Source organism: Mus caroli, unplaced genomic scaffold, assembly GCF_978045245.1.
Source record: "Mus caroli unplaced genomic scaffold, Mus_caroli_1 scaffold_16, whole genome shotgun sequence".
In the NCBI taxonomy this organism is placed as follows: Eukaryota; Metazoa; Chordata; class Mammalia; order Rodentia; family Muridae; genus Mus; species Mus caroli.
In genome coordinates, this window is record NW_028227271.1 from 30543046 (window position 1) to 30566942 (window position 23897).

General features: G+C 44.9%; 1 protein-coding gene across 9 annotated transcripts in view; it reads left to right on the forward strand.

Annotated features, from left to right (window-relative positions):
• The first annotated feature begins 9565 nt into the window (after positions 1–9565).
• Ptk2 (protein tyrosine kinase 2) overlaps positions 9566–23897 on the forward strand; it is a 201255-nt gene continuing 186923 nt past the window's right edge. For 7 of the 9 annotated variants that reach the window (XM_029470110.2, XM_029470112.2, XM_085832006.1 and 4 more), the window contains exon 1: positions 9588–9740. The gene's annotated coding sequence lies outside the window, so the exon portion shown is untranslated. Of the gene's footprint in view, positions 9741–10096; positions 10196–23897 lie in introns of those variants that run through there. The other 2 variants (XM_085832008.1, XM_085832004.1) reach the window with 2 other exon arrangements.

The following is a 23897-nucleotide window of genomic DNA, read 5'->3' on the forward strand; positions in this document are numbered from 1 at the left end:
AGGAGACGGAAAGTTCCTGAAGGAGGCACTCCATCTGTGTAGCTACAGGGAAGTTGTTGCTTATGCTAGGGAGGAATGTTTCAATGACGCAGCTCTTTGGAGGTTGAATACGCTCTTATACGTAAGCTCAGTAAATCCATTGGCATGATCACCAGGGATGTATCCAGATCTGTTGGGACCTAGATCAGAGTAGGGGTATCAGCGATGACAGGTACAGATGCAGAGAGCCATTGCTGTGCCCCACCCTAAACACTATAAGGTCTAGGACAAGTGGGAGCAAGAACTAGGCTAGACACAGTCCAAGGAACCTAGAGACTGGGAGGTTGTAGTCAGGGAGGCTCTAAAGTTCTAGAACGTGCAGCCATATGCACTAGATGATAAAAACATGAAGAATTCCAAGATAGGGCCTGCTGAACTTGCGGTCTCTGTCGTGGTTCCCATGTCTACGTCTAAGTCCAAGGTTCTCTATGGATGCCCAGGTCACAGACCTCAGAAGCCAGGCCCATTAGTCTTCCCTAGTGTGACCTGCCTACCTGCTGTCCACTTCCTGAAGCTCTGCCTTGCCTATCCCCCAGGATGGCAGCTATAGTCAGGTTCAGCTACTCTTCGGCCTACATATGCCACTGGCCAGTACTTCCTCAGGTCATTCTGGCTCCAGGAGGACAACCAGGAGGTCTAGGTCCCCCACAGAAATACTTTGCTAGGCCTACTATGTTCCCTGTTGCACCCATCACACTTAAAATAATAACAGTGACCATGAAGATACATCCTCTGAGAACCGCTTGCCCCAGCCAGCAGCTGATCCTGAGACTGAGGCTCAAAGCTCAGGGCTAAAAAGCTGGACCACACCCCAGAGCTGTGGCCCTGCAAAGTTATGCTGGCTGACCTCCATGGTCCATCCCCTCCCCCAAGGCCACAGCCCAGCTTCCTTCCTGCTTGGGATCTCCTGCTATTCTTTCCTTTGCTGCACTCACTAACGGACTTTGCATTATTGCAGAGATGAATGAGCTTGTTTGGAATACTGAACTCATGTGCACACGTACTTGCAGGGACATTCTACAGCCTGCTGTTCCGTGAGGTCTGCTGCCTGTTCTGCCTCTCTTTTATTTGTAGCCACCTGTTCCCCCTCCCCTCCCCTTTGTCTGTTTCCTTGTGTTGATTAAATTTGTCTGCAATGACTTGTATATTTTCATGTCTAGTTAGCAATTTCCGCCTCCAGTGTGCAGAACAGAGTGGAGCAGAGCAGAGTGGAGCAGAGCAGGACGGCCCCCATCCTTCTAAAGGCCTCTCTTAGGATGCTCTTGTCTCCTGCTCACGGTCACCCCGATCCACATCCATGGGAGGGTTGGCTGAACATGAGCTCCAAAAGCACAGCCTTCTTATCTGTTTCCTCCCAGCCATTGCTTTGTCTTAAAATAGGAATCTGGGACTGGCATATTTTTATAGGCTGCCATCTTTCTTGAACTGAAGTTATAGCCACGTGCACAGGCAGGAGCTATGGATGCTGCAGCAGTGGTCAGGAGCCAGGTCACACTGGTTCAAATCCTGGCTCTGTACCAATGACTGTAGACTCTAGGGCAAGTGAATATCTCTGGCCTAAATGTCCTTATCTGTAAAATGGGAATCAGAGAGGTAATTACCTTATAGTGCTGTTTGGAGGCTCAAACTGCATCCTTCAGCGATATCTAGTGTCTGTCACAGGACTGAGAATCCTTCCTCATGTCTTTATCATAAGTGCCATCCGCAGGCCTGCTTCTAAAGCCTAACCAGGGGATCTGGACTCACCTCCACAAAACCTCAGTTAGTCTCCAACACCAGCTCACAATTTGCTCATCTTCAAAGCCCACCTTGCAGTTGGTTCTCCTGCTAGAGACTGGGACTTTTCCTACACAGGGAGAGTGATTTGTTATTGACTATCCACTGATGGCTTTGCCATTTGTGTGAGCCCAAGGCTTTGTCTTTGTCATCAGAGACCTGCTGGAGAGGAATACTGAATGCTTGTCACAGACTAAATGCTGTCTATCCCCTTTTGAATTTGTCACTGATCGATCAGCGAGTGAGGCTGAAGAGGGTGGGGTGTGAGGTGTCAACAGCTCAGGTGGAGCTTGCACAGAGAGCCAGACAGCATGCTTTGTGGGTGCTGGCCATGTTCCAGTGCTTTTCCGGTCCCTAAGGCATAGGTGGCATTTCCACCCTCTGAGTCACTTGGGTTTTCTCCAAGTGGAGGTGGCAATTACAGCGTGGTGAACCCAGAGTTCGTTTCTAGTGGAGGCGGTTCTGGATAGCCAATTTAGAAACGAACCTGTATGTATGCGTCCACAGAGACCATTTGTAGAATGCTCTGAGTCCTGGCATCCTGGGTGAATTACAGACCATAGCCAGGCATTCCCGTCAGAATAATGACCACTAACATCCGTGCACTGTTCTCTCCAGCCAGCAAACATTTCAAGTGCTTCCTGCCAGACAGTTTTCCAGTGAAGAGAAACACCAGGAATAGGACTGTCTGTCTGTCTGTCTGTCTGTCTGTCTGTCTTTCTCTGTCCTTCCCCTCTCCCTTGCCCGTCTTGTTCTGTACGGGCTAGTAGGACTTGCAACGACCTTTCTTAGCCTACTAAGTGCAGTCAAGGGCCATACCTGGCTGTTGATTAAAAAAAAAAGTAATTGTGTGTGTTTGTGTGTGGTCTATGCATGTGTGTGCTATTGTGCACACAGAGACAGAGGATGATGTCACAGGCATCCTACCCAATCAAGCTCCACCTTATTTCCTTGAGACAGGGCCTTTTGCTGACATGAAGCTCCCTGCTGCCCAGGCTGGCTAGTAAGCTGCAGGCATTCGGTCTCTGCCCCTAGCTTTGAAGATACAAGCACATACAGCTGTGGACACCACCAGCTGTGGGGACCAGGGATTCAAATCCATGTTCTCCTGCTTGTGAAGCAAACCTTGCCCCCCTGAGCCACCTCTGCAGTCCCCGTAGGTTGTTTTGAGACAGAATTCCATGGTGTATTTTAGGTTGGCCTTAAACTTAGTAATCCTCCTTTCTTGGCCTTCCTAGTTCTAGAATTATAACATGTGCTATCACACCCAGCTCCCATACACTTTTTTTTTAATCTTCCTTGAAACTTCATAATGATCTCTATTGATCCCAATTTTAGAGAACCCACGGTCTTTGACTCTTATTATAAGGAGTGTATAGTTTATAAAGGCAAGTCAAGAGACTACAGAATGGAGTCCAGGTCAAAAGTAACATATGTTCACATAACTGTGGTGAAACGGGCCGTTAGGGAACCTTCCTTCAGTCATTCAATGAACACTGGATTTAGTAGCCCTTATTCTTTTTTTTTTTTTTTTTTTTTTTTTGAGACAGGGTTTCTCTGTAGCTCTGGCTGTTCTGGAACTCACTCTGTAGACCAGGCTGGCCTCGAACTCAGAAATCCGCCTTCTTCTGCCTCCCAAGTGCTGGGATTAAAGGCGTGCGCCACCACGCTCCGCTGCCTATTCTTTATCATATTCTGCCCAGAGTGCCTGTGATCCTTACCTGTCACTATGTTACTTTTCTGTCCCCATGACTGAGTCATTTGTTCATGCTCTGCCTTGGTTTCTGGTGAGACTTTCAGGAGAATGCACCACTTAATCCTCCCTCCTTCCTTCCTGCTTCAGGAAGTTCGGGAGTGAGAGCTGCAACTTTCCCAGCAATGGCAGACCACCGTGAGTTGCTTTTGAGGATGGAGGTTATGGACAGCAAAGAAGACACACAGCGGTGTCTGGAGCTCTGCTCCCTTTTTTTCTACTCTGAGCTTTGCTTACAGGACAGAGCAGGGCCTTGTGTGTTTTCCCTCTTGCAGAAGATGAATCCTACAGAGGCACTGCAGTAAAGCTCCTTGGCTTCTGTCGCCTCACCAACTGCCCTTCTGCTGCTCTCAGCACAGCCTCCTGCTACATGTGTAGGGACCCGTCTTGTCTCCTTTCCCCCACGATCCGCTCGAGCCTGCGTGTCACCCTGTGCCTCTGACCCCCTGCTGCTCCCCCAGCCAGGGATGTCCTTCCAAACCTTGTCTCTTTGGATGGCTCCATGTCATAATTACCTGTCTACTTGTCTGTTCTCCACCAGACAGGTACAACCTGATATTTAGCATCTGCTCCAGGTGTATGTGTGTGTGTGTATGTGTGCTCGGGCTTGGTGCATGGGGTTTGCATGATGCATGGGAAAAAGAATGGATGTTGCAGACTCGGGAGGTGGGGGGTGACTTCACATTCTGCAACTAGATCCATCAGTCTCTTCCCACCAGCTGCTGCCCACCTGGCTCTTTTCTCATGCAGGGGAGAGGGCCATGTGTTTCCAGAGCAACTTCCTGCCATGCTCCCCGCATATACGCCAACACAGGCCTGATTGTGAATGGTTTGTGTCAGACTTGAAGGTGTTCTGGATGCTATCACAATTTCCCCCAAAATAAATGAATAGGATGGTGACTGATTATTCCCAAAGTAGGCAACCCATCCTTACAGGTCCAGATAGAAAGGGGTGAATAAATGAACGCATTGGAGAGAAGCATGAAGTTGGCTATGTAAAGTTCACTTCCATCAGTCTGCCTGCTCCAAGCTTAGGTGTGGCCACACTAGTGATTTCCTTCCAAAGCATAAGGTTTGGACATCAGGGACAGTGACAGTCCTGACCAACTTCCAGGCAGCCACACTTGATATCAATAGGCATATGTTGTGTCAACAGCACATACTCAGTATGTTGTGACAATGATAATTTCTTTGGAGTCTTCTTCATACTGGCCTATAACACTGTGTTTTCATGGGAAGAACACCAGACAAATGCCACTACTGGACTGCCATAAAAAAATGTCCAACAGGACTCCTCAATAGTCCATCAAAAAGCAGAAACACTCTGGACATATTCTTATAAAAAAGTCGCAGCCAGGTGAGCTCTGGAGGGCACTGGCAAGCTGGGTGGTGTCCTTAGAAATACCCAGCTCTTCTGTCTCTTGTCTGTGAGATACAGACAAGTCTGGAAGCATCAGCTGCATGGGAAGGAGCCACAGGAAATTCTTAGAGCTGTAACATCAGTACTTGGAAAGGTGAGGCAGGAGGATGGTTATAAGTTTGAGACCTTGTCTCAAAGAAAACTCCAGCCTTATTCATATTTAACAAAATTTTGATATTCATACATTATAGTTTTACTTAGCTTTTTGTTAAATAGACATTTGTAAGATATAAAAGTCCTTATTTCATAAACGTAGGAAAATGAATTTTCTCTTTTTGAGTCAGGGTCTCAGTATGTAGACCAGGCAAGCCTCTGCTTTCTGAGTGCTGGGATTAAAGGTGTGTATCACCACACCTGGCCAGAAAATATCCTCTTGATCACATTGCCTTTAATGTACCCTTCTTTGGTGGAAAACTTTTCTTTCTTTTTTTTCGTTTTTTTGAGACAGGGTTTTTCTGTGTAGCCCTGGCTGTCCTGGAACTCACTCTGTAGACCAGGCTGGCCTCGAACTCAGAAATTCGCCTGCCTCTGCCTCCCAAGTGCTGGGATTAAAAGCGTGCGCCACCACTCCTGGCTGGTGGGAAACTTTTCTGATGTGTACATATTGAACAAACTCAAACTTTGGTTTTTATTTTAAGTGTGTGTGTGTGTAAATACATATGGAGGCCAGAAATCAGTCTCTGGTATCATTCGTGAAACACTGACCACCTTGTGTTTTGAAACAGGGTGTCTCACTGATCTGGATCTGGTCAGTCAGCCAGCTTTAGGAAAGTCCCCTCTGTATGCCTCCTAGCATTGGAAGTAGAAGTAGGTACTGCCTTGCCCGGCTTTTGGATAACAAGGGATTGAATGCAGGTCCTTGAGCTCCTCTGACAAGCCTTCTGACTGAGACATCTTCCCAGTCCTACCTCTTGTGTTTTAATCTTTGGGATGTGGTGCTGCCCATGGTAAGATGCATGGAGCACAGCTGGGTCTGGACATGCTGCCAGTCCTTAGTGAAGCAAGGATGGAAACAAAGAGCTTACATCACAAAGCTGCCAGCTCCAGCTCCTGCGCTGGCAGACTCCTTCTCAAATCTCCTCATTTTAAAGAGGAGAAAGTGAGCAGAGAGGGTGGTCAGCCTGTTCAGGGTCATTGAATTGTCACATGAGGAAGGTGGGGCTGCAATCCGGGTTTGCTGAGGTCCTCCCTGCTTCCTGCTCTTTTCCCTAGTTTGTCACTGTAAGGGCCAGCCTCCCCTGCTACAGGTCATTGCTAGACCCAACTGTGATCCAACATCTGATCTTCGTTTTTCACTGTCTCTCATTCCAGCATCTTTGGGCAAAAATGCAGGCTGCAGTGTCTATCTAAGTGTCCTTCTCCCTTAAGACAGAGTTTTACTGTGTAATAGTCCTTGCTGTTCTGGAACTCACTGTGTAGATCAGGCTGGCCTCAAACTCAGAGATCCACCTGCTTCTGTCTCCAGAGTGTGTGTCACTGCCTCGCCTGACTGTGCATCGAGAGTTTTAAATGTCCGTTTCTGCTTCTCCACTGTGAGAGAGCTCTCCTAGGAGGAAGCTCTGGGCAGCTGGGGGAGGATGGGCATTTCAAGTGGAATTGCTTGGGGGATTGTGCAGCTGCGCTGTTGGAATACAGGAAGCCCTTCCTGAAGACTTCCCACGCCAGGGAAGTACTGGCCTATCTGATGTAGTGCAGGAAGAGAGAAGCCAAGTTGGGCTGGCTGTTTTGTTTTCTTGCAAGGGGTTTGAGTGCAGTAGGCTGCTCTAGGAGTGAGAATGCAGGTGGCTGGAGTGTGGCTGACTACCCAGAGAGAGAAAAGCAGGCGCAGAGACCATATAGTTGGAAGGAAGCAGCCTTGAATTTTTGCCTTGTTACCTGACTCATTCTTTTTATCCTGAGACACAGCTTTCACATCCATGAAGTGGGGGTATCGATAACAGGTGGTCACCCGCAGGGTTATGAGGCTATTATAGGATGTATGAGGACAGCCTTCTGGACACTACTCTCCTATCTGTCAGCCACACTGACACAGCAGACACTCTGCTGTTTTGTAATAGCTCTTTGCTTTCATGGCAATACTATTTCTTTTCTTTTCTTTTTTTCTTTTTTTTTTCTTTTTGGAGACAGGGCTTCTTTGTATAGCCTTGGCTGTCCTGGAACTCACTCTGTAGACCAGGCTGGCCTCGAACTCAGAAATCCGCTTGCTTCTGCCTCTCAAGTGCTGGGATTAAAGGTGTGTGGCACCACTGCCTGGCTGCAGTCATGGTGTTTTGACAAAGTAACTAAGACACAATTTGGAGGTTCGGACTGTATTCAGCTGGACATTACTGGTCTTTGAAGGCCCCATGAGGCTGCTATTGACTGACCATTTGGCTGGAGCTGGGTGGCTCAGCATAGCCTCGCTCACAAGCCTAGAGGCTGGCAGCTTGCTGCTAGGGTCCCATGTGGCTTGCTTAGGAGGCTAACTTTCACTCCTTTGTCAGGGTTAAGAAGAAACAGCTTTGGGTGTCCTGTGATCTGCACCATGTCACCTATGATATATCATGGTGATCAAAGCAAAGTATGAAACTTGTTCAGATTCAAGGGGTGAAAACCAGATTCTGCCCCCCCCTCCCCCCCCCCCCCCGTTGGGAGGCCTGACAAAGACTCAGTGACCCTTTTTAGTCCACCGCAGAGTGCTACCTCTCCTCACAAAGCCACTTTTGATGCAAAACCCCTTTTGTGTCACCACTCCAAGCCCCTCCCCCTTATCCTTCTGATACTTTAAATAATAATCTCTCATTTTACACCATGCAAAGCTTCATTCACCCACTCAACAAATATTTACTGTGTGCCAGGGACTGCCTGGGGAACAAAACAAAGTCCCTGTTCTATGAATCTAGAAGTCCAGAGCAGAGACAATTGAGTGACGGACAAGAGCCGTGTTGAACTGTGTTCTGAACAATAGGTTTGGAGACAACAGGGTAAGCAGGCAAGGAGCCTAGACGGGAACACACACAGCAGGGCAATGGGTGGCTCGGGTTACAAAGTAGTCAGCTGACATTACCGAAGTGACAACTAACAAGGGGCTGAAGAAAAAGTGCTAGAGGTGACACAGAGACATAATCCCTTCTAATTTTAAGTGCAGAAAAACACCATAGGTTGGCTATTGTGACATAATCTGTAATCCCGGCACCAGAAGATGGAAGTAGAAAGAGCTGGAGTTCAAGACTATCCTCAGTTACACAGAAAGTTTTAGTACAGCCTGGGCTACATGAAACTATGTCTCAAACAAACAAAAAAACAAACAAGAAAGAAACAAAACAAAACTAGAGCTAGAGGGATAGCTCAGTGGTTAAGAGCACTTGTCTTTGGAAAGGTCCTAGATTCTATTCCCACACCAACATGGTGGCTGGCTCACGACCAACTCTAATTTCAGAAGAGATCCAATACCCTCTTCTGACCTCCACGTGCACCAGGCATGTGTGTGATACCCATATATACACTCAAGGAAAACACACAAGTTTAATAAAGTAAATAAATCTGGGAGAGAAAAAAAAAAACCCAAACATAACCACCACTACTAGTTCAAATCCAAGTTTAATACACTTCATTAAAAAAACAATAAAAAAGAACACTAAAATATGGCAAAATCTCGACAACCCAAAGCGTTTTATTATACCTGATTCTGCTCTGAGTAAATTACAGCTCCCAGGTATGTAGTGGGTGGTTCCGTGTTCACCTTTCACTGCCGGTCCTGCTTGCTAGTTGGCTTGTGGTCGAAGATCAAAATGACACCATTAAAAATGAAAGTTCCCCGCTTCTGGTTTCATTTCCTACCGCAAGGATGCCAGTGATTTTTTTTCCTTTTTCCTTTTTTTCCCCAGAGAACACAAATCAGTCACCACTTCCTGCTTAAGACTCTCCGTAGGGTGCCTGCGCACAAAAACAAACTCAGGGAAACTAGGCATGGCTCGGAAGGACAGGGCCACCTGCTTGATTTAGGCGAAGGTGTCCCCCCAGTCTCACGTTTCGTGGTAAGCTCCGCGCTGGAACTGGCTCTTAAGCCAGCAGCCATGCACAGTGGTTCTCCCGTTCTGGCCCTCCTGTCCACCCAGTGTCCCCGAAAGGCTTCCCCAGTCTTAAGATCTACAGGGGTTGCGGGAAGGGGCTGGAATGTGAGTGGCCCCAGGCACTCCTAAACGATCTTTCGGACCGTCTTCAGAGATCCATTAAAATACTCTCTGTGCCTCAGTTTCCCCATCTACAGAAAGCCCATGAACCTCTATTGAAGCGGTGAAGCCTGGAGAAGATCAGGGCCGGCGTGTGTGCGGCTGAGGATCTCCTGTGACTGTGTGGGACCCAGGCCTAGTCCGCAGACCCTGGGGCGGCCACAGGGGCCACCTCGTCATCCCGGAACAGAGCTATCCGCGGACGTCGCCACGCCCGCACAGCTGGGATACACTTTACTAGGAGCCGGGCGCGTCGGACTGCTCTGCGCAGGCGCGGTCCGCACTGCGCAGGCGTAGAGCTCTGCGCTGAGGTGAGGCATTGCGCGCCGCGAGGTGTGGGCGCGCGCTCCCCAGCCACGGCGCACGCGCGGGCCCGCGCCGACTCAGCACGGCCCGAGGGCGCGAGCCCGCCGCCACCGCTACCGCCGCCGGCCGGACCGCCGTGCGCCCGGCGTGCGCGTGGGAGAGAGCACGGCTGCCGGTGCGGGCGCCGCCCCGCTGCCGTCTATCTGCCTCAGCCTCGCGCGCCCAGCGGCGGCCGGTGAGTGCGGGGTTCGGGCCGCGGCCGTGGAGGCGCGGGCTCAGGGCGTTGGGCGGCGCGGGCCGCGGTGCGGGCTTCGGCGGACACGGCCCCCACCGCGCCCCGGCCTCGCTCCTCGTCAGGCCGGGCCCCGAGGGCTGAGGAGGCCGCGGGGCTGGGGCGCGAGAGGCCGCGGGGTCCGGGACGGCGGGGCGGGCGCGGCGGGGACCGGGAGGCCCGAAAGCCGAAAAACAAAAGAGGTGGCAGGCGGAGTGCCGAGCAGCGGCGGGGTGGCCGGCGCGGGGCTTCCAGTGCGACCGCACGAACCCCGGAGTCATTGTGCTGTCCAAGTTCCCTCCGGCCCGACCCAGCCCCGCCACGGCGCGCTGCTTGTCCCCGCCGGTCCTCGCCGGCTGCTTTTGTGGCACCGCTCGGAGGAGCGATCGTGTCTGTGTGCGCACTTGTGTCGTTTAATTGTAAGGTTTATTTATTATTATTATTTTTGCGGAGAAATGCGCCGAGGAGAAAGTTGCTCTTTTTGAAAGCCATTTCAACAGTGTCTCATTCTTGCATAGTTAGACTGCAGCTGGGTGTTTGGCAGTGGGACCAAGATAATAGCAATACTGTAATGATTATGGGAACTGGTTGAAATAGGTTGGAGCTGAAGGCACTGCAAGAGTTTGCGGGTTCGTTTTAAATTCTGACCAGCGCTGGCATTTCTACTTAGAATGGAAGCTTTATCATGGTTGTGGTAATGGGTTATTACTACTTGAAGTGAAATAGCAGCGCCTCACTGTGTGTGTGTGTAATTTATAAACTGAGGAATGAAAAGTCTCCTTTCAAAGACAGGTCTCTGAACAGAGACCTGGGACAGAAGTATTGTGAATGCAGACATAAAAAGAGCTAGTTCATCTAACATTAGCATTCTCCGAATTTTTGTGGAGATACATTATAGATAATATTTCCACTCAGTGATACTGTTGAGTTTCGTGTAGTATTTAAACGTGAACTTTTTTTTCCCCTGGGTATGAAACACCAGGGCTTCCCACGGGGTTCGTGCTGGGCCACAAAGCCACGCCCCCAGTCCTAACAGGAAACTTTAAGGGACATAGACATGATTCCCAGTATCATTATGAATTTACTTGTTTTATATTTGTGGCTGTCGTAAGTGGGCCGATCCCTGGCCTCCTTTCAAGACACTTGAGCTTATTAAAAGGCTACAAGAGTACATTTTCCTGGAAAGAATCTTGTTAGGGACATTGTCATTTAAGCTAACTTATACGTGATCGTGATCTACAGGCAAAGGTGGCTTCTGTTTGGGAGGGACCCACAAGTCACAGCTTTTAGGACTGTGTGGCTTACGCAGAGATGATGCCTGGATAGGTAAGTCCTTTTGGCTCAAAATCCATAGTGTTGGGCCAGGACAGCTTTGGCAAGCTCCCTAGAGTAGATGGGACCTACTGTGTTTGGGGCTGGCAGCCCACTAAACAAGGAAGTGTTGGGGGTGGAGTTCCAGCTGTAGCTGTGAAGGGTGGGAGGAGGCAGCACGGAGGAAGCGGGGTATGTGAAGTAGTTTGGAGCTCTCTCTAATCCTGTTGTTGGAAATTACATAATCCCCCAGTCCTCAAAACCCTGTTCTGGAGCTGGTTAGATAACTCTTCTCCATAGGAATTTGGAGATCTAAAAGACATTTGTAGGCTGGGCAGTTAGCTCTGTGTGTGTTAAGTGTGAAAGGCTCGGAGTTTGATCAGTGGCACGGTCCTTCCCTCAGAAAATAAAGACAACAGTGTTAACCCGAGTTGCTTTAAAGATGATTGAGCGTGTGGAAGAAAGGATTTTATATTACACTGTATAACGCAATAAAACTAGTTTTGACATCATTGCCCTTTCTTGGGATGTTAATTTGAGTAAGAGAAGTAGGAACTTTGTTCACAGAAATTTTGAGTCGACTCCCCCCTTATGTCTTAATTTTGAGAAAATAATTAAAAATGAATTTCAAAAGATGTGACTCAACATGTTCATATAGTGTGCACATCTTTTTAGTTTGCAATAGACATTTTCGGTTTAGATGAATTTTTACCTGGGTCACTTCTTTTTTTTTTTTTTTTTAAGATTTATTTATTATATGTAAGTACACTGTAGCTGTCTTCAGACACTCCAGAAGAGGGCGCCAGATCTCGTTGCGGATGGTTGTGAGCCACCATGTGGTTGCTGGGATTTGAACTCTGGACCTTCGGAAGAGCAGTCGGGTGCTCTTACCCACTGAGCCATCTCACCAGCCCCCTGGGTCACTTCTTGTTTTAAATTCTGTCACATTAAAAGTTAATTTTTTTTCATTATTTGTGTGTGTGTATGTGTATGATATATGTGCAAGTTGGCGTGTGCCTCAGTGCAAGTGTGGAGGTCAGAGCAACTTTGTGGAGTTGCTTCTTGCCTTCTACCAGAGGTTGAATTTAAGTTGCTGGGCTTATTACAGCCAAGTGCTATTTCCTGTGGTGCTATCTTACCAGCCCTTTGGGGTCATGGGGTGGACGTCGTAGTCATCATCATCGAGGTCATCATTGGCGGTGGTAGCAGCAGTGGTGGTGATGATAGTCACCACAATTGGAGAAGCATATAGGGAGTGTGGCTCAGTGGTAGCAAGTGTTCATGAAGCTCTGCGTTTGAGCCCTAGCACTGCAAAGATCAAAATAATCAGACAATTATGGTTTCTGTGGGCTTTGCTTTAAATCTTGGAGTCTACCACTTAGAATACATATTTTCATTATCATTTCCTCTACTAAGATTCCTAAAATAATCAGCAATAAATTGTTATTGGGATCTTTTCCTGATACTTTTAGAATTACTTAAGTTGAAGAAATTTAAAAGGCTGGCAGAGTTAATGGCCGTGTTTTGTGTGTGTGTGTGTGTTTTGTGTGTGTGTGTGTGTGTTTTGTGTGTGTGTGTGTGTTGGTAGTGATACATTCCAGGGTCCTTAAGAGTACAGCTGTCAGGCTCCTCCCGGTCCCCTGAGACTCACCGCTTTCACTAGACTACACTGAGAAGGTGTGTTTGACCACTGTATTAATAGTGGATATTTGAGCCTTTTTGGCTTTGTTCCTCTACATTATTTTGGCAAAAAGTTTATGACTTATGGAAGAAAAGCAGCCTCACGTACAAGAAATGAAATTTATATATCTCAGTTTCTGGTACTAATTTCTAGGAATTATGATAGATCGTATTGCTGATTATAAAGCCTATTATCTATAATTCTTAAAGATTTTATCTTTACTGGGTTCTAGTATGGAAATATAATTCGGAGAATTCTGTATGACTCAGCTTTCAGTTTAAGTGGAGTTTAGTGGGTGCTGTTGTATCTAATCTGCAATCTTGGAAGTGGGAAATAGAATTTGTGTGAGTGTGCTGCTGGAGCTGGAAGAGAGCATTACTAGTGTTGACCAGAGTTTATGGACATGAAGATGTTTCCTTATCAGCCTTAAAATTAATTAAAGTAGTTCTATGTGGAACTTGCTGATGAAGATTTCCCCTTGCTGGAAAGAAAATGACTGGAATCATCTTATAATAGGGGAGTGATCTTACCACTGGGCCCCTGTGTGTCACTGCCTTGGAGAACCTGGGAGAGTTTTCCCCTCCTTCCCAGCCTTGGATGGGGATTTTGCTTCAATGTTATTCCTATGAGAACTGTTGGCCTGCAGGTGCTCTAACATCCCTAGTGTACACAGAAGACCTGGATGTTGAAGTTGAGAGTAACTTGTGGGGGGTCTCCTGGCCCATATTGGTAGCTCTGGAGGGGAAATGGCCACCCAGGGCCTGCGGGACTGGACAAAGCTTAACTGGTTTTCAGAATGTGAGTGATGGTACCTGGGAAGTTTAGATAAGTAGATTCTGTCTTGGCACTTTCAGTACCAGAGCTTCTGACAGCACAATATAGACTAACCATTGAGTGTATCAAAGTGTTGGTTATTTGGAGTCAGTTAAGAATTAGTTCAATACAGATCTATAAGGGTGGAGCAGTGCTTGATGGTGCTTACTTGTTTTAGTAGCTGACACAGCCTTGAGGGTTTCTGTGAGTGATTGTTCTTGGATTAATGTGTATAAGGGGAACAGTTTATGGAAAGCAAAGAAAAACTGTGTTTCTTTCAGAGGCAAGGCATGAGTTTTCCTGTGTAGTAACTCCCAGAAATCAATCAATCTATCTATCTATCTATCTATCTTTCTTTCTTTCTTTCTTTCTTTCTTTCTTTCTTTCTTTCTTTCTTTCTTTCTTTCTTTCTTTCTTTCTTTCGAGACAGGGTTTCTCTGTGTAGCCCTGGCTGGAACTCACTCTGTAGACAAGGCTGGCCAGAAATCTGCCTGCCTCTACCTCCCAAGTGTTGTGATTAAAGGCATGTGCCACCACCACCCGGCGAAAATTATAATTTCTAACAGACTGTGTTCCTGTAAAGCCATGGTTCTCAACATTCTTTTTTTGGAAGGGGGGTTGGTTTTTCGAGACAGGGTTTCTCTGTAGCCCTGGCTGTCCTGGAATTCACTTTGTAGACCAGGCTGGCCTCGAACTCAGAAATCTGCCTGCCTCTGCCTCCCAAGTGCTGGGATTAAAGGCATGCGCCACCACGCCCAGCTGGTTCCCAACATTCTCAATGTTAAAACTCTTTAATACAGTTCCTCATGTTGTGGTGACCCCCTACCCATAAAATTATTTTCTTGCTACTTTATAGCTATAATTTTGCTGTTATGAATCATAAATATTTGATATGTAGCATATCTTATATTTGACCTCCCATGATCATGACCCATAGGTTGAGAACCACTGGTATAAAGATTTCTGATGTGTGTTTATTCATTCTATGAATCTGGATTTTCCATCATGTTTTAAAGACTTATTCTCAATTCCATTATTTGAGGCCACTGGACCAAAACCCAGCCTTTTGTCAAAAGGACCTCAGAAGTTCTGCTTTGGGTTGTTTGTGTCTGGGGTTTCCTTTTTTTAATTTTTTTTAAAGATTTATTTATTTATTTATTATATGTAAGTACACTGTAGCTGTCTTCAGATCTCATTATGGGTGGTTGTGAGCCATCATGTGGTTGCTGGGATTTGAACTCAGGACCTCTGGAAGAGCAGTCAGTGCTCTTAACCGCTGGGCCATCTCAACAGCCCTGTGGTTTCCTTTTTGACACAGTTTTTGTTACAATTCCTATCATTGTGTATCTTGGACTCCATTGTGACTGTAGGCACTTACAGTTTCTGCTTTTACTTGACCAGAGTGCCATATGATCATCTTTGTGAACAATTTTGTGTGTTCTATGTTATTAGAGGATTCAGTGTCTTCCAAGAGGACAGAAGTACCCTTTTATTTCCCACTGCATTCCCAGTTTCTGTCACATAGTCCTTTTGAATGAGTGACTGGAAGAACCTTAGGTGTATTAATTATTGTAGAATTGGGTCACTCAGGCTACTGGGATCAGAAAAAAAATGCTTCTGTGCCATTTGACAGTTTTGAGTTTCTTTTTTCATAGAAATTGGTTTTTATAGGAATTAGTCTTACATATTAGGATTCAACTCAGGTTTGAGGGAAGCAGTTGTTCAAAGTGAGGCAAAATGAGTGGGATTTAGAAAGGATCCATGCTGAGAGTGTAGGTCAGTAATAAATCACTTTCCTAGAGTGTGCAAGGCCTTGGGTTCAATCTCTAGCACTTCAGAAAATAAGATGAAAAAAATAGAAGGATATGGGATGCCAGAAGCTCTAGGATAGTCTGTGTTCATCAACTGGATTTTTTTTTCAAGGGCTTGACATATCCTACAGCCACGTACAGGAAAGTGGCAGTTACAAGTGTGCTGTGACCTGCTCACAGTTTTTCACTGCATGGATGCTATCCATGTGCAGTGTTTTGAGCCACAGGTGACAGTGTCCTCACTGATAAGAGAAACTAGCATTTGAGTACAGAATCTGTTCCTCATTTTTTGTCAGGGCCTCCCTTAGCCTTGCTGTACCTTGCAGAGGAAACTCAAAAGGTACACATTCCATCCAGCCTCTTCTAGGTCTCCCATTGATTTCAAGTGGTGACAGCAGGAAACATTGCCTTCACCTAGAATCTTGTCAGACTGTGAATAATGCTTGAGCTTGCTGTCTGGGAGCTCAGATGGATAATAAGGTTGTGAACTACACTTTTAGAGCAGTTTGAAATGTTGGTTTTGAGTTGAGATATGCCAGTGAGTTTGCTCTCATTTTTCTCAGTCGTGGCTGTTTTTAGTATTTCCCAGAATCTTGAGAACACCTTAACTACGTTTTAATTTACCATGTTTTATGCCGAGACCACTTAAGTCTTTTGGTCTTGGTTTGGAATTTAAATGAACAATTTGCATTGAAAGAACAGGTTGTGTGGTTCCTGGGTGTGTAGCTTTTGGCAAATAGGATAGAATGTACATGTTGGTGCTTAAGACAAAGTTTTAAATTCCCTGGTGGTTTTGTTTTGGTCCAAAAGCTTGGCTGGCATTTACTAAGTCAGGGTGATTGCCAAGCCTTTGGGTGACTAATGAAGCAGTATTGTATAAATTGATTTTAAGTTTAGCTTTGAATTCATATAAATCATCCATCCACCCTTCCTCTTCCTTTGTCCTCTCTTTTCACTTATCTTCCTCCTTCTCCTCCTCTCTTCTCCTATGTCACCTATCTTCCCATTCTCTGTGCTGAGGTTGCAGGCACACTTGGTTTAGTACGTTTTCTTTGGCCTTTTGGCCACATGTCACCTCTTTTTAGATAAAAGGCTAAATGAAAGGTAAAGAACCTGCATAGATGAAAATAAGTTACTCGCCTTTTATCTGTATGCCCTATGTAGAATGAAGTGCATCTGTTGAAGGGACTGTTGCAAGCTCAGTGGCAAGGGCTCTATTATTCTTCAGTATTCTTAAGTGATTCAGAGCTTCCTCACGCACTGTGGTGGTGGTTGGGAAAAGATGTGTGGCAGGGGTCTTTGTCAGTGTATTGGTACTTGGAGAATAACGATAAAAGACCATCTGTCTGGAGGGAGTCTATCAGACTAGAGGACTTTGTTCTAAGTGACTTTTTAGAATATCAAGGTAGTTGCAGAGGTAGAGAAGGAGCAGAGCTAATGGTCATGCAATCCCAAATTCAAGCAATGAGTGAGATATGAAATGCCTGTTTGTCTCTCTCATCAACTGTGAAAGCAAAAATAACAGAAGTGAGATAGCAAGAGAAACACATCTGGAACAGCCTTTTTCTGTCTAAATTGATTCAGTGAAGTTGAGTTATAATTTACAGTCAGTAGTAGCCAATGTCCCCTGTTAATATTCTCAGAATGCCTGTTCCAGAGAGCTTTTCAATAACTTTGAGTTAGTGGTTCTGTGCTTAAGTTCCTTTCTCCCACTGGCCATTCTTCCCTGATCTCTTTTCTGCTCCTGGCTGATCTCTCTTCTGCACCCTTGGTGGGTTTCTGTAGTGTTACTGCTCTGAGGCTTCAAATAGTCGTTTCCTGGTAATAATGAGGCTGTACATCTTTTTATGCATTTGCGGTCCGCTGTGGCCTATAGTTTCAATTGGTTCCTGTCCTCTCTTCTTTCTTTCTTTCTTTCTTTCTTTCTTTCTTTCTTTCTTTCTTTCTTTCTTTCTTTCTTTCTTTCTTTCTTTCCTTTCTTTCTTTCTTTCTTTCTTTCTTTCTTTCTTTCTTTCTTTCTTTCTTTCTTTCTTTCTTTCTTTCTTTCTTTCTTTCTTTCTTTCTTTCTTTCTTTTCGAGACAGGGTTTCTCTGTATAGCCCTGGCTGTCCTGGAACTCACTTTGTAAACCAGGCTGTCCTGGAACTCTTACCTGCTAAGCCATCTCATCAGCCCTTCATAGAGCGATCTTGTCAGCCTTATTTTGAGTTATTTTATTTTTTGTTTCTTTTCTTTTCTTTTGTTTATGATGTAAGGTAAGCTATGAATCTAAGTGGTTTGTAAGACTCTTTTGAGGCTCAGAGGTAAAGATGGTGACTGAAGCTGTGGTGTGCCCACCTTGTCAGTGTTTTGTTTTGAGACAAGGTTTCTCTGGAAGGCCTGGAACTTACTAGGTAGACTAGTCTGGCCTCTTTGTGGATTATCAAGCTTGCAAATGGTGTGTGTGTGTGTGTGTGTGTGTGTGTGTGTGTGTATTTCATTTTCTAATCAGTCATGAAAGATGTGAAAACATTTTCAGTTTGTATTGATTTGTGTTCTAGATTCATTGCCCCTAATGTCCCTACTTTTGGGTGTACTGCCAAGCAGAGCTGTGTAATGCTTTGGCTGGCAGAAAATCCATATTACTCACTTTGAGGGGCTAAGAGGAGAATAACCTGGTGGAGAGGATGAATGAGGAGCTAGAGCAAGGGCAAGCCTAGGTGTTGGTGGTTGTGTACAGATTGACTGATGTATCTCCAGTTAAGTTTCTAATAACCCAGAGGCAGCAGAAGCACAAACTATTGACAGGAAAGCTAAAGACCTCTGATAACTCATGTAAGTATATCCTATTGCTTGGTAGTAAGGGTTGTTAGGGATGTGTTGGAGACTCTGTAACACATGCACCTCCAGTTTTGAGATTATTCTCCAGTTGTTATGAGCTGAGCATGTAACAGAAGCACTCCCCACTGTCCCTTCTGCTCCTGGTGGCTATTATACTTTCCCATTCTAAGGAACTTGGGACATTCCTAATTGCCTAGTTGTCCTTTACTCTGAAGGAGGGTTCAGAAAGCTGGATTGTGGTTTAGATTCTGTAATGAGGTAATGAAGGAGCAAACTGAGAACAGAAGAAAAACTGGGTTGCTTCCTGGGCAGCCCAGGGAGTGGCTGTTGGTCCTGGTGTACCGTTAGGTTTGGAATCTCAGCAAGCAACAAATAGGAGGCTTGGGCTGGAGAGATGGCTCAGTGGTTAAGAGCACTGACTACTCTTCCAGGGGTCCTGAGTTCAATTCCCAGCAACCACATGGTGGTCCACAACCATGTATAATAGGATCCAGTGCTCTCTTCTGGTGTGTCTGAAGACAGCTAAAGTGTATACATAAAATAAATAAATGATTATTAAAAAAAAACAAATAGGCTCTGTACAAGGATATGCATTTGAATTGGAGAAACATCTCAAGATAGCATGGACAGGTGCTAAATTAGGATTTTCAAATTTTAATGTCTATGTACACACATCACTTGTAGATCTTATTTTACTTGAGGCTCTAAATCAGCCTGTTTATGGAGGTATCTGGCTTTTGTTTCAGTGTTATGGTCTTTATTGTAGCAGTAGAAACATAGCTAGAACAGTGCCTTAGCCATTGGCTTGTGGGTCCACCTTGTGAATAGCAAGATTTCTGTGGAAGGTCAAGGTGTTGAGGGGAATGTGGAAGTTGAATAACCATTGAGAATGCTTTGATAAAGGGCTCAATATTGCAGCCCTTTGATCTTGGGTTCAGTTGTTGATTTTTCTCATTTACATTTCCTTGTTAGTTAAATGGGCCAAATAATAGAGCCCTAGGCTATTTGTCGGGAGAATTACATGATGCAGTCTGTGTCATACTCTAGGATGGTGTAGTGCTTAGCCTAATTAAATGCTTCTCAAAGATAACAGTTATTAAAAATAAATGTTTACACTACATTTTTCTAGTTTTCAAAGTACTCAGTTATCTGTACATCTTTGCCTGTTAAATTGCAGCTCAAAGAGAGTGGGAAATTTGCATTCTTCCAAGATAGCCTGGGATACATGAGACCTGGTCTTAAAACTAACTCCTCCCCATGTTGCACAAAGACCCCAGAATGTTGTAACATTTTCTGTGCTTTCATCACCTTTGCCATCATCCCTTTTTACTGTCTGATATTGCTGGCTCTTTGTGTTGAATCGGGTTGATACTTAGATATATAGAAGAGGAGCTTGCTTTGGGAGCATATATGCTATAACATTGGTACTCCTGTTAAAATGAAACACAGTAATTCATGACACCTGCATCACCAGTGCCTAGCTCTTGGAGTGCAGAAGGGTGCTAATAAAGGAATGAGCTAATTGTGAGCAACCAGACTTCATTCCTGAACTCTGAAGTGTAAATTTCATGTAATTTTCACGTGAATGATACATTATTATCATTCCTTTAGTCTTGTAAAATCTAATAACCATGGGTTGTACAGAGTCAAGTGAGGTTGGGTTGGCCTGCAGGTAGTGGTTTGCTGCTCTGGAATAGACAACATCCCATATACCTAGTGTGCAAAACCGCTTGTAAGTTGTTTTAAGTTAATAGAATTTTTCTTATATTTTTATCTGTTCCTGAAAGTATGTGTGCATTTTCCTGGCTGAAGCTGAGGTGTTAATATGCCCTGTTGGCTTTTGGACTCTATTCTACCTGTACTGAAGCTCAAAAGTTGATTCCTTCAGCTGGCATTGTGCCAGCTTAGCTGGCATGTGAGGGTCATGCTGTGGGTGCAGCTGTCTTGCCTTTCAATAGCATTTGTTAATTAAGCTGTTTAATCTTTGTTGATTTCTCAAGGACTGACACTTACAAAAAAGGAAAGACAATATATTTAGTTTGTAGTTATTCAAAAGCTACAGCCTAGTGGTATCTATTGTATGTTTCCCCATAAGAAGTAGCATTAATTTGAAAATGTTGTTAATGGGTTAGAAATTAAATCCCACCTTACTCCTACGTCAGACAACAGTATTGAAGACATCGTGCTTCATTATAGTTTGCAGAGAGAGGTAGATCTGTAACAACGTGATGAGTAGTTTTATTTACTTGACACAGTCAAAAGTCTCAGGAAGGGGTGATCTAGATCAGGTTGGTTTATGGAAATGTCTGTAGGGGATTGTCTCAAGTTGTGGGAAGACCCATCTCACTGTGGGTGGCACCGTTGCCTGGGTTAAGAGTAGAGAAAATAAGCTGAGCAATAAGCAAATATGCATTCATTCTCTTTCTCTGCTCTTGTTTTTGAATATGACTATTTCAATTCCTGCTTTGACTTTCTGACTTCAGGGGCACTGTAACCAGGAACTGTAAGCTGAGTAAACCCTTTTTCCCCTCAGTTTCTTTTTGTCAGGACATTCTTTCACAGCAGCAGAAGTGAAACTAGGACCAACAGGAAAAACATTCCTCATTTTCTTTTTCTTTTTTTTTTTTTTTAAAGATTTATTTATTATTATATCTAAGTACACTGTAGCTGTTTTCAGATGCACCAGAAGAGGGCGTCAGATCTCATTATGGGCAACTGTGGGCTGATTGTTGAGATGCAAGCTGTTTCAGGTACTAGATTGGAACACAGATCATAGCTGAACCTGCAGTGAGTCACCATGTGGTTGCTGGAATTTGAACTCAGGACCTTCGGAAGAGCAGTCAGTGCTCTTAACCACTGAGCCATCTCTCCAGCCCCATTCCTCATTTTCCTAAGATCTCACTCTGTAGCTTAAGCTGGCCTCACTCTAGCTGAAGCTAGTTCTAAACACCTGGTCCTATTGTTTCCACCTCCAAAGTACAGAGGTACATGTTAGCCATTACTCCTGGCCAAAAAAAGTGTTTCTGAGAACTATAGACCTGAGTTTAAGTAAGTAGTCTGTTCAATCTCCCTCCCTCCCTTCCTCCTTCCCTCTCTCCATCTCTCTGTCTCTGTGTCTCTAGTCCCCTCACCCCCAACCCCCCACCCCAAAGACAGGGTTTTTCTGTGTAGTTCTGACTGTCCTGGAACTCATTCTATAAACCACTAGTCTCAAACTCAGAGATCTACCTGCCTCTGCCTCCTGAGTGCTCGGATTAAAGGTGTGCATCATTACTGCCTGGTTGTCTAAACACTTCTTGGCTTGGAGTCTGACTTTCAGTAAGTTAATTTGGTTCCTGTCCAGTCAAGACCTTTTCTGTGCAGCATTTATGATGCCAGATTTTGAAGTTACTGTGTAATTACTATATGAAGTGATATGTAAATAAAGTTAGTGTCTTTTCCCCACTTAGTATTTTACTGCTAAAGATTCGTTCTTCTCCCCTGTTGGGTTTTGCCAGCTTGTTCTTGAGGTGGTTTATTAGTTAATTCATTTGCAGAATGTTTGTTAAAAGCAGTTTTGTGCCTGGAACAGGAGTTGTCTTGAAGGTATATCTGTAAGGAGTGAGACCAGAACAGCTTAGTGGCCAGTTTGTGTGATGAGTACAGTGGCTGTGTAACAGCAGTGTGTTTAGGGAAACCTAGAGGTGGTGTCTGGGCTCAAGGCTTGACAGATTACTCATTCTTTGTAGGCAACATATAGCTTATTACATTATTCTTTTCACCACTGTGTATCCCTATTAAAAAACCAGATAAACAAACAACAAAAAAATCCCTTCAAACGTGAAAAATGCTTGGCCCAGGAACAGTACAGAAATGGACTAGGTCATATGAGGAAATTAGTCCCCTTGAGAGAGGTATTGGGAAGACATGGAGGTGTGAGAAGTTGGATGTTGTGAATCGAAATTTTAGTCATGTTTGTTTGGAGTAGTACAGGTTGGGTTGAGAAGAAGCTTCTATCGGACAGGATCAGAGCAGTTTGCAGTTGATTTTGATGGGAGCTTTGGGTGCCAGAGTGACAGGAACAAACAGATTTATATGTTAGGATGGTTCCACTGGAGTCACAGGGCTCGTAAGGAAGGTGTCACAGTTATCTACCTGAGAAGGGGGAAGGACCCACACTTTGTCATCATCCTCATAAAGTAGCTGCTCTGCTATGGCTTAGCTAGCAAGACAAAGGGAGCAAACAAAGTTGAGCTCTGATAATGTTCTTACAGCAGTCTAATTATGTTGTCCAGAAAAAGGCCTTAATTAGGGAGACAATGGAGGATTGATTGATTTTTATTTTTATTTTCCTAAGATAGGGTTTCTCTGTATAGCCTTGGCTGTCCTTGAACTCACTTTGTAGACCAGGTCAGCCTTAAACTCAGAATCCGCCTGCCTCTGCCTCCTGAGTGCTGGGATTAAAGGCGTGCGCCACCACGCCTGGCTGGAGGATTGATTTTAAAGCCTGTTTGTGTAAGCACTGACCATGAAAAGAAAGTCAAGGTTCCAGTGGTCCAGGGGGCAGCAGGGCCTGCCTGGTCCTCTCTTTGGTAACTAGTTTATGAAGTTCTTCTGGCTCCTTTCCCCTATTGAGTGAACTGTCATCTGTTGCTTTGAGTCAGGCATACTCTCTTCCAGAACCATGAAAACTCCTAAAACTTAAGCAAAACTGTGAATGAATAAGTGGAATACTGTCCCCCAAGATTCAACAGGATGGAGGCCAGAGAAGAGATGTGACCTTCCTTGGTGTTAGGCTGTACTTAACTGACACACTGGAATGATGTCTCTAAGGAAAGAGTAGTTAGTTACGTTTAAAATAGCCATCTGTATGCAGCTCAACTGTCAGGTAAACTTGTACACATTGTGTCCTGGGAGCATCAAGTAGCAATTAAATTTTTTTTTTTTTTCTTTTCCTAAATTCACTTTGGGCCCCTACCCGTAAAGGTGAATGCATAAAAGGACACAGCTTGGGTGCCTCCAAGGCCAGCCAGGTGTTTGGGACTTTGATTGGACTGTCATATCTTTAGCATGTGGCTTAACATTAGACTAAGCTAAAGGTTATAAAGATTGTTAAGTGTAGTTTAATTCTAATTAGGTTCTCCAGAAAAAGGCCTTAATTTAATTAGGGAGACAATGGAGGATTGATTTTATGTGGAAGGGAGGAAGTTTTTACATGGCTGTGAGATAGTGTCTCTTTTGGAGTGCTGTGCCAAGTTCTTGGATTAAGTTAGGAGTGAGATATAAAACATTTGTGATGTCCTAGTGAGCACTTACCTTAGAGCAGGGCAGTAGGGCAACTGTGGGCTGATTGTTGAGATGCAGGCTGTTTCAGGTACTAGATTGGAACACAGATCATAGCTGAACCTGCAGAAATGTGAGATATCTGATGTACCTGTGGAAGAAGTTAGGGAGGAGATATTAGAGATGGACTATCTCAAACTCTGACTCCTATTAGGGGCAAAGAGTCATGAGTGACAGAGATAGAGTAAATGATTGAATGACATAGGCGTCACAGTAGACCTGGATGGTTTCAGATGATTTTGGGCCTAGGCTTAGTTGTGACTTCAGTGATAGCAAAAAGTTGACATTCTGCTTAGTTCTCAGTGATAGCAAAAAGTTGACATTCTGCTTAGTTCGATGGAATATCAATTTACATTTTGCTTTC